At 43.0% G+C, this 20,446-nt stretch overlaps 1 protein-coding gene across 2 annotated transcripts in view; it reads right to left on the reverse strand.

Moving 5' to 3' along the window:
- LOC138664370 (interferon regulatory factor 4-like) overlaps window positions 1-19,923 on the reverse strand; it is a 33,288-nt gene extending 13,365 nt beyond the window's left edge. The window contains exon 1 of one of the 2 annotated variants that reach the window (XM_069751013.1): window positions 19,787-19,923. The gene's annotated coding sequence lies outside the window, so the exon portion shown is untranslated. Of the gene's footprint in view, window positions 1-16,571; window positions 16,844-19,786 lie in introns of those variants that run through there. The other variant, XM_069751014.1, reaches the window with a different exon arrangement.
- Window positions 19,924-20,446: the final 523 nt, after the last annotated feature.

A 20,446-nucleotide genomic window follows, 5' to 3' on the forward strand; every position in this document is an offset into this window, starting at 1 on the left:
AATAATAAGAATTAGGCCGGCGTCACACTCAGCGTATGAAAATACGGTCCGTTATTTACGGCCGTAATACGCAAAAAAGTCCCCAAAATAGTGATCCGTATGTCATCCGCAGGCAGGGTGTATCAGCGTATTTTGCGCATGGCATCCTCCGTATGTAATCCGTACTGCGAGATTTTCTCGCAGGCTTGCAATACGGACATACAATGGATCCATGGGCTAAAATAATCGTAAAAACACTATATATATATATATATATATATATATATATATATATATATATACATACAGTACAGACCAAAAGTTTGGACACACCTTCTCATTTAAAGATTTTTCTGTATTTTCATGACTATGAAAATTGTAAATTCACACTGAAGGCATCAAAACTATGAATTAACATGTGGAATTATATACTTAACAAAAAAGTGTGAAACAACTGAAAATATGTCTTATATTCTAGGTTCTTCAAAGTAGCCACCTTTTGCTTTGATGACTGCTTTGCACACTCTTGGCATTCTCTTGATGAGCTTCAAGAGGTAGTCACCGGAAATGGTCTTCCAACAATCTTGAAGGAGTTCCCAGAGATGCTAAGCACTTTTGCCTTCACTCTGCGGTCCAGCTGACCCCAAACCATCTCGATTGGGTTCAGGTCTGGCGTAGCACCCCAACATTCTTCTTGTTGATCAAATAGCCCTTACACGACCTGGAAGTGTGTTTGGGGTCATTGTCCTGTTGAAAAATAAAAGATGGTCCAACTAAACGCAAACCGGATGGAATAGCATGCCGCCGCAAGATGCTGTGGTAGCCATGCTGGTTCAGTATGCCTTCAATTTTTAATAAATCCCCAACAGGGTCACCAGCAAAGCACCCCCACACCATCACACCTCCTCCTCCATGCTTCACGATGGGAGCCAGGCATGTAGAGTCCATTTGTTCACCTTTTCTGTGTCGCACAAAGACACGGTGGTTGGAAACAAAGATCTCAAATTTGGACTCATCAGAGCAAAGCACAGATTTCTACTGGTCTAATGTCCATTCCTTGTGTCCTTTAGCCCAAACAAGTCTCTTCTGCTTGTTGCCTGTACTTAGCAGTGGTTTCATAGCAGCTATTTTACCATGAAGGCAAAGTCTCCTCTTAACAGTTGATGTGTCTGCTGCTAGAACTCTGTGTGGCATTGACCTGGTCTCTAACCTGAGCTGCTGTTAACCTGCGATTTCTGAGGCTGGTGACTCGGATAAACTTATCCTCAGATGCAGAGGTGACTCTTTGTCTTCCTTTCCTGGGGCGGTCCTCATGTGAGCCAGTCTCTTTGTAGTGCTTGATGGTTTTTGCAACTGTACTTGAGGACACTTTCAAAGTTTTCCCAATTTTTAATACTGACTGACCTTCATTTCTTAAAGTAATGATGGCCACTCGTTTTCTTTACTTAGCTGCTTTTTTCTTGCCATAATACAAATTCTAATAGTCTATTCAGTAGGCCTTATCAGCTGTGTATCCACCAGACGTCTGCACAACACAACTGATGGTCCCAACCCCATTTATAAGGTAAGAAATCCCACTTATTAAACCTGCCAGGGCACACCTGTGAATTGACAACCATTTCCGGTGACTACCTCTTGAAGCTCATCAAGAGAATGCCAAGAGTGTGCAAAACAGTCATCAAAGCAAAAGGTGGATACTTTGAAGAACCGAGAGTATCAAACATATTTTCAGTTGTTTCACACTTTTTTGTAAAGTATATAATTCCACATGTATTAATTCATTGTTTTGATGCCTTCAGTGTGAATTTACAATTTTTATAGTCATGAAAATACAATTAAATCTTTAAATGAGAAGGTGTGTCCAAACTTTTGGTCTGTACTGTATATATATATATATATATATATATATATATATATATATATATATATATATATATATATATACACACACACACACACACACACACACACATATACATACATACAAGAATCAAAATTGGAACAGCATCCAGTATTACCACAGTTGTCGTGCAGCGCTTTCCAAACCAATGTTCAAATGGCTTCCAATAATAAGAATAACAAAGGAAAACAGCACAAAAAATGAAAAGAATGGGCTTTAATGCCGTGGCAACGTTTTGGATATGGTATCCTTTCTCAAGGCTTGAGAAAGGATACCATATCCGAAACGTTGCCACGCCGTTCAGGCATTAACCCCTTAATCCCATATGATGTACTATCCCGTCAAGGTGCCCTGGGACTTAATTCCAAGTGACGGGATAGTACGTCATATGCGATCGGCCGCGCTCACGGGGGGAGCGCGGCCGATCGCGGCTGGGTGTCAGCTGCCTATCGCAGCTGACATCCGGCACTATGTGCCAGGAGCGGTCACGGACCGCTCCCGGCACATTAACCCCCGGCACACTGCGATCAAACATGATCGCGGTGTGCCGACGGTGCAGGGAAGCATCGCGCAGGGAGGGGAGGAGGCTTCCCTGAGACCCCCGCAGCAATGCGATGTGATCGCGTTGCTGCGAGGGTCTCCCACCTTCCTCCCTGCAGCAAGGCCCGGATCCAAAATGGCCGCAGCATCCGGGTCCTGCAGGGAGGGAGGTGGCTTACCAAGCGCCTGCTCAGAGCAGGCGCTTGGTAAGCCTGCACTGCTGCAAGTCAGATCACTGATCTGACAGAGTGCTGTGCAAACTGTCAGATCAGCGATCTGTGATGTCCCCCCCGGGACAAAGTAAAAAAAAAAAAAAATTTCCACATGTGTAAAAAAAAAAAAAAAAAAAAAAATCCTAAATAAAGAAAAAAAAAATAAATTATTCCCATAAGTACATTTCTTTATCTAAATAAAAAAAAAAACAAAAGTACACATATTTAGTATCGCCGAGTCCGTAACGACCCCACCTATAAAACTGTCCCACTAGTTAACCCCTTCAGTAAACACCGTAAGAAAAAAAAAAAAGCGAGGCAAAAAACGCTTTATTATCATACCGCCGAACCAAAAGTGGAATAACACGCAATCAAAAAGACGGATATAAATAACCATGGTACCGCTGAAAGCGTCATCTTGTCCCGCAAAAAACGAGCCGCGATACAGCATCATCAGCAAAAAAATAAAAAAGTTATAGTCCTGAGAATAAAGCGATGCCAAAATAATTATTTTTTCTATAAAATCGTTTTTATCGTATAAAAGCGCCAAAACATAAAAAAATGATATAAATGAGGTATCACTGTAATCGTACTGACCCGAAGAATAAAACTGCTTTATCAATTTTACCAAATGCGGAACGGTATAAACGCCTCCCCCAAAAGAAATTCATGAATAGCTGGTTTTTGGTCATTCTGCCTCACAAAAATCGGAATAAAAAGCGATCAAAAACTGTCACGTGTCAGAAAATGTTACCAATAAAAACGTCAACTCGTCCCGCAAAAAACAAGACCTCACATGACTCTGTGGACCAAAATATGGAAAAATTATAGGTCTCAAAATGTGGAGACGCAAAAACTTTTTTGCTATAAAAAGCGTCTTTTAGTGTGTGACAGCTGTCAATCATAAAAATCTGCTATAAAAAACGCTATAAAAGTAAATCAAACCCCCCTTCATCACCCCCTTAGTTAGGGAAAAATAATAAAATATAAAAAAATGTATTTATTTCCATTTTCCCGTTAGGGTTAGGGCTAGGGTTGGCGCTAAAGTCAGGGTTAGGGTTGGGGCTAAAGTTAGGGTTGGGGCTAAAGTTAGGGTTTGGATTACATTTACGGTTGGGATTAGGGTTTGGATTAGAGTTAGGGGTGTGTCAGGGTTAGGGGTGTGGTTAGGGTTACTGTTGGGATTAGGGTTAGGGGTGTGTTTGGATTAGGGTTTCAGTTAGAATTGGGGGTTTCCATTGTTTAGGCACATCAGAGGCTCTCCAAACGCGACATGGCGTCCGATCTCAATTCCAGCCAATTCTGCGTTGAAAAAGTAAAACAGTGCTACTTCCCTTCCGAGATCTCCCGTGCGCCTAAACAGGGGTTTACCCCAACATATGGGGTATCAGCGTACTCGGGACAAATTGGACAACAACTTTTGTGGTCCAAGTTCTCTTGTTACCCTTGGGAAAATAAAAATTTGGGGGGCTAAAAATCATTTTTGTGGGAAAAAAAAAGATTTTTTATCTTCACAGCTCTGCGTTGTAAACTGTAGTGAAACACTTGGGGGTTCAAAGTTCTCACAACACATCTAGATAAGTTCCTTGGGAGGTCTAGCTTCCAATATGGGGTCCCTTGTGGGTTGTTTCTACTGTTTGGGTACATCAGGTGCTCTGCAAATGCAACGTGACGCCTGCAGATCAATCCATCTAAGTCTGCATTCCAAACGGCGCTCCTTCCCTTCCGAGCTCTGCCATGCGCCCAAACAGTGGTTCCCCCCACATATGGGGTATCAGCGCACTCAGCACAAATTGGACAACAACTTTTGGGGTCCAATTTATCCTGTTACCCTTGTGAAAATACAAAACTGGGGCTAGAAAATCATTTATGTGAAAAAAAATTTATTTTTATTTTCACGGCTCTGAGTTATAAACTGTAGTGAAACACTTGGGGGTTCAAAGCTCTCAAAGCACATCTAGATAAGTTCCTTAGGGGGTCTACTTTCCAAAATGGTGTCACTTGTGGGGGGTTTTAATGTTTAGGCACATCAGGGGCTCTCCAAACGCGACATGGTGTACCATCTCAATTCCAGTCACTTTTGCATTGAAAAGTCAAACGGCGCTCCTTCCCTTCCGAGCTCTGCCATGCACCCAAACAGTCGTTTACCCCCACATATCTGGTATCAACGTACTCAGGACAAATTTGACTACAACTTTTGGGGTCCAATTTCTTCTCTTACCCTTGGGAAGATAAAAAATTGGGGGCGAAAAGATCATTTTTGTGAAAAAAATATGAGTTTTTATTTTTACGGCTCTGCATTATAAACTTCTGTGAAGCACTTGTTGGGTCAAAGTGCTCAACACACATCTAGATAAGTTCCTTAAGGGGTCTACTTTCCAAAATGGTGTCACTTGTGGGGGATTTCAATGTTTAGGCACATCAGGGGCTCTCCAAACGCAACATGGCGTCCCATCTCAATTCCAGTCAATTTTGCATTGAAAAGTCAAATGGCGCTCCATCCCTTCCGAGCTCTGCCAAGCGCCCAAACAGTGGTTTACCCCCACATATGGGGTATCGGCGTACTCAGGACAAATTGTACAACAACTTTTGGGGTCCATTTTCCCCTGTTACCCTTGGTAAAATATAACAAATTGGAGCTGAAGTAAATTTTTTGTGAAAAATAGTTAAATGTACATTTTTATTTAAACATTCCAAAAAATTCCTGTAAAACACCTGAAGGGTTAATAAACTTCTTGAATGTGGTTTTGAGCACCTTGAGGGGTGCAGTCTTTAGAATGGTGTCATACTTGGGTATTTTCTATCATATAGACTTCTAAAAATAACTTCAAATGAGACATGGTCCCTAAAAAATATTGGTGTTGTAAAAATGAAATTGCTGGTCAAGTTTTAACCCTTATAACTCCAAAATTGTGCTGATGTAAAGTAGACATGTGGGAAATGTTACTTATTAATTATTTTGTGTGACATATCTCTGTGATTTAAGGGCATAAAAATTCAAAGTTGGAAAATTGCAAAATGTTCAAAATTTTGGCCAAATTTCCTTTTTCACAAATAAACGCATGTTATATTGAATAAATTTTACCACTATCATGAAGTACAATATGTCACGAGAAAACAATGTCAGAATCGCCAAGATCCGTTGAAGCGTTCCAGAGTTATAACCTCATAAAGGAACAGTGGTCAGAATTGTAAAAATTGGCCCGATCATTAACGTGCAAACCACCCTCGGGGCTTAAGGCCCATTTTTTTTCATTTTTTGTGCTGTTTTCCTTTTTTATTCATATATATATATATATATATATATATATATATATATATATATATATATATATATATATATATATATATATATATATATATATATACATATATATATATATATACACACACACACACACACACATATATATATACAGTCATGGCCAAAAGTATTGACACCCCTGCAATTCTGTCAGATAATTCACATTTTCTTCCTGAAAGTGATTGCAAACACAAATTCTTTGGTATTATTATCTTCATTTAATTTGTCTTAAATGAAAAACACAAAAAGAATTGTCCTAAAGCCAAATTGGATATAATTCCACACAAAACATAAAAAGTGGGTGGACAAAAGTATTGGCACTGTTTGAAAAATCATGTGATGCTTCTCTAATTTGTATAATTAACAGCACCTGTAACTTACCTGTGGCACCTAACAGGTGTTGGCAATAACTAAATCACACTTGCAGCCAGTTGACATGGATTAAAGTTGACTCAACCTCTGTCCTGTGTCCTTGTGCGTACCACATTGAGCATGGAGAAAATAAAGAAGACCAAAGAACTGTCTGAGGACTTGAGAAACCAAATTGTGAGGAAGCATGAGCAATCTCAAGGCTACAAGTCCATCTCCAAAGACCTGAATGTTCCTGTGTCTACCGTGTGCAGTGTCATCAAGAAGTTTAAAGCCCATGGCACTGTGGCTAACCTCCCTAGATGTGGACGGAAAAGAAAAATTAACAAGAGATTTCAACGCAAGATTGTGCGGATGTTGGATAAAGAACCTTGACTAACATTTAAACAAGTTCAAGCTGCCCTGCAGTCCGAGGGTACAACAGTGTCAACCCGTACTATCCATCAGCATCTGAATTAAAAGGGGCTGTATGGTCGGAGACCCAGAAAGACCCCACTTCTTACCCCGAGACATAAAAACGCCAGGCTGGAGTTTGCCAAAACTTATCTGAAAAAGCCTAATACGTTTTGGAAGAATGTTCTCTGGTCAGATGAGACAAAAGTAGAGCTTTTTGGGCAAAGGCATCAACATAGAGTTTACAGGAGAAAAAAAGAGGCATTCAAAGAAAAGAACACGGTCCCTACAGTCAAACATGGCGGAGGTTCCCTGATGTTTTGGGGTTGCTTTGCTGCCTCTGGTAGTGGGTTGCTTGACCGTGTGCATGGCATTATGAAGTCTGAAGACTACCAACAAATTTTGCAGCATAATGTAGGGCCCAGGTGTGAGAAGGCTGGGTCTCCCTCAGAGGTCATGGGTCTTCCAGCAGGACAATGACCCAAAACACACTTCAAAAAGCACTAGAAAATGGTTTGAGAGAAAGCACTGGAGACTTCTATGGTGGCCAGCAATGAGTCCAGACCTGAATGCCATAGAACACCTGTGGAGAGATCTAAAAATGGCAGTTTGGAGAAGGCACCCTTCAAATATCAGGGACCTGGAGCAGTCTGCCAAAGAAGAAAGGTCTAAAATTCCAGCAGAGCATTGTAAGAAACTCATTGATGGTTACCGGAAGCGGTTGGTCACAGTTATTTTGGCTAAAGGTTGTGCAACCAAGTATTAGGCTGAGGGTGCCAATACTTTTGTCTGGCCCATTTTTGGAGTTTTGTGTGAAATGATCAATGTTTTGCTTTTTGCTTCATTCTCTTTTGTGTTTTTTCATTTAAGACAAATTAAATGAAGATAATAAAACCAAAAAATTTGTGTTTGCAATCATTTTCAGGAAGAAACTGAGTATTATCTGACAGAATTGCAGGGGTGGCAATACTTTTGGCCATGACTGTACATATACATATATATATATATATATATATATATATATATATATACAGTGTGTATATACATATATACGGTATATATATATAGAAAAAAATGGAACAGCACAATGCTCACCAATGGTGGGTGCCTAGCCCCCTGGATAAAATGGTCCAAACATTAATCCAACATGTATACCAAATAGTAAAAAGAAGGCAGCACTCCAAAAGTTTCAGGTGAAAAAGGATGAAGTTTTAATCGACCCACATCACTGCGCGACGTTTCGGCTCACTGAGCCTTTTTCAAGCAATGGGTGTTAACAATGACTGTGCGTTTATACAACCAATTTGGATTAATTTGCATATTACAGTTGCCATTAATGAATAAATAAGCAGACATTTGTACAGTTTTCTATAAGCGTGCATATAATATCTTATCAGTGCAATCTCTGTGCTTATTAAAGTGCCTTTGTGCTATATTCTTTATAAAATATCATATTTCCCCACTCACTCCTTTGTTTCACGGACTATCTCATTAACGTAATTTATATTTATAATAGTCATATCTCATAACCCTCACCTTGCCGCTATCCGATGACTCCACGTGGAGGACTCTGTTTAGGCCGTTATCGGCGTTCATACAAGTCTATTGCGCATGTCTACAAAGCCAATCAACCTGTCACATAATGTCGGCCAATAGGAGTTCCAATACACTTTCACTTTACCAGCGCATGCGCACTAGCGTTATGTCAGCGCCGCAGCGCCATCTTGGATGTGGCAGAGCATTCCATCATACCTACATGAGCCGCTGTTCAGATCAGGCGACAGCGCTCATTATATTGCTATATGAGCCACTGTTACAAACATGCAACAGCACCCACAGTAGCGTCTTCATACTCTATACAAAATGCATATTCCAGAGTGCATTTAAGCTGTTTGTCCAAAATACGGAATAAGTATATTCCTTTAATGAAAATAAAGTGGCTATAAGGATATGTATATCACTCAGACATAACGGACGAAAACCTTACTCAGGCTAACTCCATTAGTCTATGCTTTTCCAAGTCGACGCACAGCCTGTCCAGGCCATAACATCACACTTTAGAACAAACAAAAAAGTGAACATATATAGTTTACCATGTATCTAAATATCAGACAACAGCTAAAAATGATTCATTTGCAATAATTTTTTATTATGGACAAGGAACCACTACTACAGGTCGACACCCGTGACAGGCAAATTAGAAAAAAACATTTTTTCAAACAGTGAAATTCACTTTTTTTCAAAGGACCAAAACAAATGGTATAATAATCATTAATCCTCCATATGGGTACTTCATCAAGCGGCTGGTGAGGAAATACACGAGACCCACCGGTCATAGGGATATCTATGAAACAACAAAAAAACATTAAAATCAATGCACTCTTCAAAGTACAACAAGGAGCCTATATACATCCAACTCAGAGTTCCATCATAGGAAATTAATTCACATATCCGATTGGATTTTAAATTCCACATTAAGTCCTTTAGGTTTTAAGGTGTTCAACTCATAGATCCATCTCAGTTCTAATTTTTTTAAAAGGCTTATTCTGTCCCCTCCTCTCCTCTGTATGGGTACCCTATCTATTATTTTACATTTAAGATCTTTTTCTGTATGTTTGAACTCTGTAAAGTGTTTCGAGACCGGGAGATCTAATCGCTTTTTCCTTATTGAATGCCGATGATTGTTCAAACGCATTTTTAACTCACAAGTTGTTTCCCCTATATACCACAATTTACATGGACATTCAAGTAGGTACACTACATAGTCAGAGTTGCATGTCAAAAAGTGTTTAATTGTATACACCTTGTTTGTTTCTGGATATTTGAATGTAGAACCTTTTAGTATATTTGGGCAATTTACACAAGACAGACATGGAAAACAGCCTCTTTGGATCTTGCCTGTAATCGTGGTCTGACTGAAATTTTTTTGGGGACCAATATCTGCTTTGACCACATAATCTTTTATATTTTTAGCCCTACGATAGGAAAATAATGGGGGCTCTCTTAGTTCTTTAATCCTTGGTAGGCAATTGCCTAACATCCCCCAAGGTTTTCTAATGATGTTTGCTACAGCTCCACTTTGCTCTGAGTAAGTCATCACACAGGGAACTCTACTTAGTCTTTTTTTTATCATGGTCATTATTCCTTAATAGATCTTTTCGATCTTTTTTGATGACTTTATTTTTGGCAATATTGATTACATTTTGTGGATATTTCCTTTCCAATATTTTTTTTGCTAGGGTATCCATAACTCCCTCCATCTCTTTATCCTCTTTGACAATCCTACGCACTCTCAAGAGTTGGCTAAGGGGTATTGACCTTACCATACTGCGTGGATCTTGACTGTCATATGTTAGGAGATAATTCTTATCTGTCTCTTTTACATACAATGTAGTTATTAGTTCTCCCTCATTCTGTGTCACAGATACATCTAGAAATTGTATTTTTGTTCTGGAGAAGTTTAAGGTAAATTTGATGGTATTATCTATTCCATTTAGGAACTGGTGAAAGTTACTTAGCTCTTCTTCTGTGCCTTTCCAGAGGAGGAAGACATCATCTATGTATCTCCACCACTCCAGAACATGCCGGAGTATATATATGTATATATATATCATACAGCGCTAGATAGCTTAAAAGCCGGTAATTCAATTGCCGGCTTTTCCTATCTCCTTCTCAAACCCGACATGATATGAGACATGGTATACAGTAAACCATCTCATATCCCTTTTTTTTGGCATATTCCACACTACTGTTAGTAGTGTGTATGTGCAAAATTGGGGCACTCTAGCTATTAAAGGGTTAAATCGCGGAAAAAATTGGCGTGGGCTCCCGCGCAATTTTCTCCGCCCTCTGCTGGATGTCCTCATATGAACTCGAGCCTGGGAACTTTTCAGAATATTTTCCCAGGCTCAAGTTCATATGAGGACATCCAGCAGAGGGCGCATCACTGCAACTCGAGGTAACTACAGGTCATTCACCTACATTCCATTCATTTCCCGAGTTTTTACAGGCAGGGGCGGCTGCATTAGCAGGCTTCTGCTTGTAAAATTAGTTAACCCTTTCAGATGGATTTACAGCGTGGGATGAGACTGATCGTCGGAAGGTATGGTATATTGTTGTTTGTTTACATTTGTTTCAGGTGACATGGGTATTCAGGTGGATTACCAGTATAATAAAATATTACAACAACCTGTGTATTTCTTTCACTAAAATACTTTGTAATAATGTGTGTGTGTTTTTTTAACCATTTCATACTATTGGATTAATAATTGATAGGTGTCATAATTGACGCCTCTCCATTATTAATCTGGCTTAATGTCACCATACAATAGCAAGGTGACATTAACCCTTCATTACCCCATATCCCACCGCTACACGGGAATGGGAAGAGAGTGGCCAAGTGCCAGAATAGGCGCATCTTACAGATGTGCCTTTTCTAGGGTGGCTGGGCGCGGATGTTTTGAGCCGGGGGGGAGGGGGCAATAACCATGGACCCTCTCCAGGCTATTAATATCTGCCCTCAGTCACTGGCTTTACCACTCTGGCGGAGAAAATTGCGCGGGAACCCACGCCAATTTTTTCCGCGATTCAACCCTTTAGTTTAACCCCTTCATGACCCAGCCTATTTTGACCTTAAAGACCTTGCCGTTTTTTGCAATTCTGACCAGTGTCCCTTTATGAGGTAATAACTCAGGAACGCTTCAATGGATCCTAACGGTTCTGAGATTGTTTTTTCGTGACATATTGGGTTTCATGTTAGTGGTAAATTTAGGTCAATAAATTCTGTGTTTATTTGTGATAAAAACGGAAATTTGGCGAAAATTTTGAAAATTTTGCAATTTTCACATTTTGAATTTTTATTCTGTTAAACCAGAGAGGTATGTGACACAAAATAGTTAATAAATAACATTTCTCACATGTCTACTTTACATCAGCACAATTTTGGAAACAAAATTTTTTTTTGCTAGGAAGTTATAAGGGTTAAAAGTTGACCAGCGATTTCTCATTTTTACAACGAAATTTACAAAACCATTTTTTTTAGGGACCACCTCACATTTGAAGTCAGTTTGAGGGGTCTATATGGCTGAAAATACCCAAAAGTGACACCATTCTAAAAACTGCACCCCTCAAGGTGCACAAAACCACATTCAAGAAGTTTATTAACCCTTCAGGTGCTTCACAGCAGCAGAAGCAACATGGAAGGAAAAAATTAACATTTAACTTTTTAGTCACAAAAATGATTTTTCAGCAACAATTTTTTTATTTTCCCAATGGTAAAAGGAGAATCTGAACCACGAAAGTTGTTGTCCAATTTGTCCTGAGTACGCTGATAACTCATATGTGGGGGTAAACCACTGTTTGGGCGCACGGCAGGGCTTGGAAGGGAAGGAGTGCCATTTGACTTTTTGAATGAAAAATTGGCTGCACTCTTTAGCGGACACCATGTCACGTTTGGAGAGCCCCCGTGTGCCTAAAAATTGGAGCTCCCCCACAAGTGACCCCATTTTGGAAACTAGACGCCCCAAGGAACTTATCTACATGCATAGTGAGCCCTTTAAACCCCCATGTGCTTTACAAATTGATCCGTAAAAATGAAAAAGTACTTTTTTTTCACAAAAAAATTCTTTTAGCCTCAATTTTTTCATTTTCACATGGACAACAGGATAAAATGGATCCTAAAATTTGTTGGGAAATTTCTGCTGAGTACATTGATACCTCACATGTGGGGGTAAACCACTGTTTGGGCACATGGTAAGGCTCGGAAGGGAAGGAGCGCCATTTGACTTTTTGAATGAAAAATTATCTCCATCGTTAGCGGACACCATGTCGCATTTGGAGAGACCCTGTGTGCCTAAACATTGGAGCTCCCCCACAAGTGACCCCATTTTGGAAACTGGACCCCCCAAGGAACTTATCTAGATGCCTAGTGAGCACTTTAAACCCTCAGGTGCTTCACAAATTGATCCGTAAAAATGAAAAAGTACTTTTTTTTCACAAAAAATTTATTTTCGCCTCAATTTTTTCATTTTCTCATGGGAAATAGGATAAAATGGATCCTAAAATTTGTTGAGCAATTTCTCCCGAGTACACTGATACCTCATATGTGGGGGTAAACCACTGTTTGGGCACACGGCAGGGCTTGGAAGGGAAGGCGCGCCTTTTGACTTTTTGAATGGAAAATTAGCTCCAATTGTTAGCGGACACCATGTCGCGTTTTGGAGAGCCCCTGTGTGCCTATGCATTGGAGCTCCCCCACAAGTGACCCCATTTTGGAAACTAGACCCCCCAAGGAACTTATCTAGATGCATATTGAGCACTTTAAACCCCCAGGTGCTTCACAGAAGTTTATAATGCAGAGCCATGAAAATAAAAAATAATTTTTCTTTTCTCAAAAATGATTTTTTAGCCTGGAATTTCCTATTTTGCCATTGGTAATAGGAGAAATTGGACCACAAATGTTGTTGTCCAGTTTGTCCTGAGTACGCAGATACCCCATATGTGGGGGTAAACCACTGTTTGGGCGCACGGCAGGGCTCAGAAGGGAAGGCACGCCATTTGGCTTTTTAAATGGAAAATTAGCTCCAATCATTAGCGGACACCATGTCGCGTTTGGAGAGCCCCTGTGTGCCTAAACATTGGAGATCCCCCACAAATGACCCCATTTTGGAAACTAGACCCCCAAAGGAACTAATCTAGATGTGTGGTGAGCACTTTGAACCCTCAAGTGCTTCACAGAAGTTTATAACGCAGAGTCATGAAAATTAAAAAAAAAAATTATTTTCTCAAAAATGATTTTTTAGCCCGCTTTTTTTTTATTTTCCCAAGGGTAACAGGAGAAATTTGACCCCAAAAGTTGTTGTCCAGTTTCTCCTGAGTACGCTGATACCCCATATGTGGGGGTAAACCACTGTTTAGGCACATGCTGGGGCTCGGAAGTGAAGTAGTGACGTTTTGAAATGCAGACTTTGATGGAATGCTCTGCGGGCGTCACGTTGCGTTTGCAGAGCCCCTGATGTGGCTAAACAGTAGAAACCCCCCACAAGTGACCCCATTTTGGAAACTAGACCCCCAAAGGAACTTATCTAGATATGTGGTGAGCACTTTCAACCCCCAAGTGCTTTACAGAAGTTTATAACACAGAGCCGTGAAAATAATAAATACGTTTTCTTTCCTCAAAAATAATTATTTAGCCCAGAATTTTTTATTTTCCCAAGGGTTACAGGAGAAATTGGACCACAAAAGTTGTTGTCCAGTTTCTCCTGAGTACGCTGATACCCCATGTGTGGGGGTAAACCACTGTTTGGGCACACGTCGGGGCTCAGAAGGGAAGTAGTGACTTTTGAAATGCAGACTTTGATGGAATGGTCTGCGGACGTCACATTGCATTTGCAGAGCCCCTGATGTGCCTAAACAGTAGAAACCCCCCACAAGTGACCCCATTTTGGAAACTAGACCCCGCAAGGAACTTATCTAGATATGTGGTGAGCACTTTGAACTCCCAAGTGTTTCACAGACGTTTACAACGCAGAGCCGTGAAAATAAAAAATAATTTTTCTTTCCTCAAAAATGATGTTTTAGCAAGCATTTTTTTATTTTCACAAGGGTAACAGGAGAAATTGGACCCCAGTAATTGTTGCGCAGTTTGTCCTGAGTATGCTGGTACCCCATATGTGGGGGTAAACCACTGTTTGGGCGCACGTCGGGGCTCGGAATTGAGGGAGCACCATTTGACTTTATGAATACAAGATTGGCTGGAATCAATGGTGGCGCCATGTTGCGTTTGGAGACCCCTGATGTGCCTAAACAGTGGAAACCCCTCAATTCTACCTCCAACACTAACCCCAACACACCCCTAACCCTAATCCCAACTGTAACCATAACAGTAATCACACCCCTAACCACAACCCTAATTCCAACCCTAACCCTAAGGCTATGTGCCCACGTTGCGGATTCGTGTGAGATTTTTCAGCATCATTTTTGAAAAATCCGCGGGTAAAGGGCACTGCGTTTTACCTGCGGATTTACCGTGGATTTCCAGTGTTTTTTGTGCGGATTTCACCTGTGGATTCCTATTGAGGAACAGGTGTAAAACACCGCGGAATAGGCACAAAGAATTGACATGCTGCGGAAAATACAACGCAGCATTTCCGCGTGGTATTTTCCGCACCATGGGCACAGCGGATTTGGTTTTCCATATGTTTACATGGAACTGCAAACCTGATGGAACACTGCTGCGAATCCGCAGCGGCCAATCCGCTGCAGATCCGCAGCAAAATCTGCACCGTGTGCACATAGCCTAATTCTAAAGGTATGTGCACACGCTGCGGAAAACACTGCAAATCCGCAGCAGTTTCCCATGAGTTTACAGTTCAATGTAAACCTATGGGAAACAAAAATCGCTGTACACATGCTGCGGAAAAACTGCACGGAAACGCAGGGGTTTACATTCCGCAGCATGTCACTTTCTGCGGATTCCGCAGCGGTTTTACAACTGCTGCAATAGAAAATCGCAGTTGTAAAACCGCAGTGAAATGCGCAGAAAAACCGCAGTAAATCCGCAATAAATCCACAGCGGTTTAGCACTGCGGATTTATCAAATCCGCAGCGGAAAAATCCGCAGAGGAACAGAATACGTGTGCACATACCGAAACCCTACCCCTAACCCTAGCCCTAACCCTACCCCTAACCCTAGCCCTAACCCTACCCCTACCCCTAACCCTACCCCTAACCCTACCCCTAGCCCTAACCCTAGCCCTAACCCTACCCCTAACCCTATTCTAACCTTAGTGTAAAAAAAAAAAAAATTCTTTATTTTTTTATTGTCCCTACCTATGGGGGTGACAAAGGGGGGGTGGGGTCATTTACTATTTTTTTTTTTTATTTTGATCACTGAGATATAACCTATCTCAGTGATCAAAACTCACTTTGGAACGAATCTGCCGGCCGGCAGATTCGGCGGGCGCACTGCACATGCGCCCGCCATTTTGGAAGATGGCGGCGCCCAGGGAAGAAGACGGACGGATCCCGGGAGGTAAGTATAAGGGGGGGGGAGATCAGGGCACGGGGGGAGCGTCGGAGCACGGGGGGGGGGGGGGGGTGGATCGGAGCACGGGGGGGTGGATAGGAACACGGGGGGGTGGATTGGAGCACGGGGTGGGGGATCGCTGTGCAGGGGGGTGGATCGGAGCACGGGGGGGGAATCGGAGCACGGGGGGGGATCGCTGTGCGGGGGGGTGATCGGAGTGCGGGGGGGTATGATCGGAGCACGGGGGTGTGATTGGAGCACGGGGGGAGCGGACAGGAGGACGGGGGAGCGGAGCACAGGACGGAGGGGAGCGGACCACAGATCGGGAGGCTGGGGGGGCGATCGGTGGGGTGGGGTGGGTGCACATAAGTGTTTCCAGCCATGGCCGATGATATTGCAGCATCGGCCATGGCTGGATTGTAATGTTTCACCATTTTTTTAGGTGAAATATTACAAATCGCTCTGATTGGCAGTTTCACTTTCAACAGCCAATCAGAGCGATCGTAGCCACGGGGGGGTGAAGCCACCCCCCCTGGGCTAAACTACCACTCCCCCTGTCCCTGCAGGCCGGGTGAAATTGGAGTTAACCCTTTCACCCGGCCTGCAGGGACGCGATCTTTCTGTGACACAGCATATGCGTCACAGGTCGGATTGGCACCGACTTTCATGACGCATACGCTGTGTCACAGGTCGGGAAGGGGTTAAAGGGCCACTGTCACCCCCTGCAGCCGTTATAAACTAAAAGAGCCACCTTGTGCAGCAGTAATGCCGCATTCTAACAAGGTGGCTCTTTTAGTTTTGTGTTCAGGTATTACTAAAATAAAGCGTTTTGAAACTTTGCAAAAATACCTGTTTTTGTCCACGGAGGCGGGTCCTCACTCCCCAGATTGAACGGTACTCTGCCGTCACTCACATCTTCAGGGGCTTTCGGCAGCGCCCCCTCCGCGCTGTTTTCTTTTCAAATCCGGCGCCGTGTAAATGTTTGTGGGGCAGGCGCAGTTAGCTCTGGCGGTCTGACGTCCCAGCCAGGCTTGCAGACTGCGCCTGTGCTTGCAGTGCGGCCACCCACCTCGGTAATCCCTGCCCTGCACTGTGTTATGCATTGTGCACACTGCGGGACTAGGATTCCTGGGCATGCGCACTGCGCTTCTCAGCCTGTCACCCACGTCCCCTGCCCCCCGCCTTACAGCGTCTTTATACTGTAATCAGCTGATCGTGCCTCCTCCTTCTCTCACTAGCAGTCCGGGAAAGAACCAACATTGGAAACTTGCCTGCTAGCTGGTGTGTGTTTTTTCTAGGTGTATTCTTTAGGTGTATGGAATCTGTTACTAAATTGGTGGCGAAATTTACCCAGCGAGAATGAAAGTTATATACTGATGTGGACATAACTTATACCGCACTGTGGATGCATATTGGTTGTTGGGGGGCATTAGACCACACTGCAGCTGAATATATACGGCATATGTGCGGCATAATGCTCCCCAATATCTCCGTATATTCAGCTGCAGTGTGGTCTAATGCCCTTATCGCAGCTGACATCCGGCACTATGTGCCAAGAGCGGTCACGGACCGCCCCCGGCACATTAACCCCCGGCACACCGCGATCAAAGATGATCGCGATGTGCCGGCGGTGCAGGGAAGCATCGCGCAGGGAGGGGGCTCCCTGCGGGCTTCCCTGAGACCCCCGCAGCAACGCGATGTGATCGCGTTGCTCCGGGAGTCTTCTACCTTCCTCCCTGCAGCAAGTCCCGGATCCAAGATGGCCGCAGATCCGGGTCCTGCAGGGAGGGAGGTGCCTTCCCAAGTGCCTGCTCAGAGCAGGCACTTGGTAACGCTGCAGCACTTTGAGACAGATCGGTGATCTGTCAGAGTGCTGTGCAAACTGTCAGATCACCGATCTGTATTGTCCCCCCCTGGGACAAAGTAAAAAAGTTAAAAAAAATTTTTTACAAGTGTGTAAAAAAAATTAAAAAAAAAAAAACTAAATAATGAAAAAAATATATATATTATTCCCATAAATACATTTCTTTATCTAAATAAAATTAAAAAAAACAATAAAAGTACACATATTTAGTATCGACGCGTCCGTAACAACCCGACCTATAAAGCTGTCCCACTAGTTAACCCCTTCAGTAAACACCGTAAGAAAAAAAAAAAACGAGGCAAAAAACAACGCTTTATTATCGTACCGCCGAACAAAAAGTGGAATAACACGCGATCAAAAAGACGGATATAAATAACCATGGCACCGCTGAAAGCGTCATCTTGTCCCGCAAAAAACGAGCCGCCATACAGCAACATCAGCAAAAAAATAAAAAAGTTATAGTCCTCAGAATAAAGCGATGCAAAAATAATTATTTTTTCAATAAAATAGTTTTTATCGTATAAAAGCGCCAAAACATAAAAAAATGATATAAATGAGGTGTCGCTGTAATCGTACTGACCCGAAGAATAAAACTGCTTTATCAATTTTACCAAACGCGGAACGGTATAAACGCCTCCCCCAAAAGAAATTCATGAATAGCTGGTTTTTAGTCATTCTGCTTCACAAAAATCGGAATAAAAAGCGATCAAAAAATGTCACGTGCCCGAAAATGTTACCAATAAAAACGTCAACTCGTCCCGCAAAAAACAAGACCTCACATGACTCTGTGGACTCAAATATGGAAAAATTATAGCTCTCAAAATGTGGTAACGCAAAAAATATTTTTTGCAATAAAAAGCGTCTTTCAGTGTGTGACGGCTGCCAATCATAAAAATCCGCTAAAAAACCCACTATAAAAGTAAATCAAACCCCCCTTCATCACCCCCTTAGTTAGGGAAAAATTAAAAAAATGTATTTATTTCCATTTTCCCATTAGAGTTAGGGCTAGGGTTAGGGCTAGGGCTAGGGTTGGGGCTAGGGTTAGGGCTAGGGTTAGGGCTAGGGTTAGGGTTGGGGCTAGGGTTGGGGCTAGGGTTGGGGCTAGGGTTAGGGTTAAGGCTACAGTTAGGGTTGGGGCTAAAATTAGGGTTAGGGTTTGGATTACATTTGCGGTTGGGATTAGGATTAGGGGTGTGTCTGGGTTAGAGGTGTGGTTAGGGTTACCATTGGGATTAGGGTTAGGGGTGTGTTTGGATTAGGGTTTCAGTTATAATTGGGGGGTTTCCACTGTTTAGACACATCAGGGGCTCTCCAAAGGCGACATGGCGTCCGATCTCAATTCCATCGAATTCTGCATTGAAAAAGTAAATCAGTGCTCCTTCCCTTCCGAGCTCTCCCGTGTGCCCAAACAGGAGTTTACCCCAACATATGGGGTATCAGCGTACTCAGGACAAATTGGACAACAATTTTTGGGGTCCAATTTCTCCTTTTATCCTCGAGAAAATACAAAACTGGGGGCTAAAAAATAATTTTGGGGGGAAATTTTTATTTTATTTTCACGGCTCTGCGTTATAAACTGTAGTGAAACACTTGGGGGCTCAAAGTTCTCACAACACATCTAGATAAGTTCCTTGGGGGGTCTAGTTTCCAATATGGGGTCACTTGTGGGGGGTTTCTACTGTTTAGGTACATTAGGGGCTCTGCAAACGCAATGTGACACCTGCAGACCATTGCATCTAAGTCTGTATTCCAAATGGCGCTCCTTCCCTTCCGAGCCCTCCCATGCGCCCAAACGGTGGTTCCCCCCCACATATGGGGTATCATCGCACTCAGGACAAATTGCACAACAACTTTTGGGGTCCAATTTCTCCTGTTACCCTCGGGAAAATACAAAACTGGGGGCTAAAAAATTATTTTTGTGGGAAAAATGTTTTGTTTTATTTTTACGGCTCTGCATTATAAACTTCTGTGAAGCTCTTATTGGGTCAAAGTGCTCACCACACATCTAGATAAGTTCCTTAGGGGGTCTGCTTTCCAAAATGGTGTCACTTGTGGGGGGTTTCAATGTTTGGCTACAAATACTGAGGTAAAATACTGACCAAATACTGAACGTGTGACGGCAGCCTTACTGTCTCAGTAGGGGGGAACAGGACTACAACAATCACCACCATGGGCACATTATTATTTTATAGAAACGAACCTCTGTATATGAATACAAGTGCAGATCAGCCAAGTATCCACCAATGCAGCCGGCAGCGGCTACGTCCTGCGCGCGGGGCTCCCGGTGTGCGCGCGCGGGGCTCCCGGTGTGCGCGCGCGGGGCTCCCGGTGTGCGCGCGCGGGGCTCCCGGTGTGCGCGCGCGGGGCTCCCGGTGTGCGCGCGCGAGGCTCCCGGTGTGCGCGCGCGGGGCTCCCGGTGTGCGCGCGCGGGGCTCCCGGTGTGCGCGCGCGGGGCTCCCGGTGTGCGCGCGTAGCGCAGGCAGCGTCTACTAGAATGGAGTTGATTTTTGGATGTAATGATGTCACCGGAAGAGGCGGGGCCTCATTCAGTGAGTCAGTCCAGTGCTGCGGAATGCTGCGTGCCGAGTTCCAACCAGATACAAGGGCGCAGTGCTGAGCTGGAGTGAGAAAGACTGAACATTTGGGAAGTGAGGATGTGATTTTTTGGGGACCAAGAAACATGATGGATGATGTTACTATATGGGAGCTGCATGTTGGAGGGTTATATAGGGAAATGGCCGCTGCTACTTGCATGGGGCTGCTTATTGCAGGGATGCTTTCGCAGCAAAAGGGTTGATGTAATTTGAGTGGGGCTGCATGGGGAGGCGATGATGATGATGAGGAGCTGTGCAGAGAAGGG

Source organism: Ranitomeya imitator, chromosome 2 (assembly GCF_032444005.1).
Source record: "Ranitomeya imitator isolate aRanImi1 chromosome 2, aRanImi1.pri, whole genome shotgun sequence".
NCBI lineage: Eukaryota > Metazoa > Chordata > Amphibia > Anura > Dendrobatidae > Ranitomeya > Ranitomeya imitator.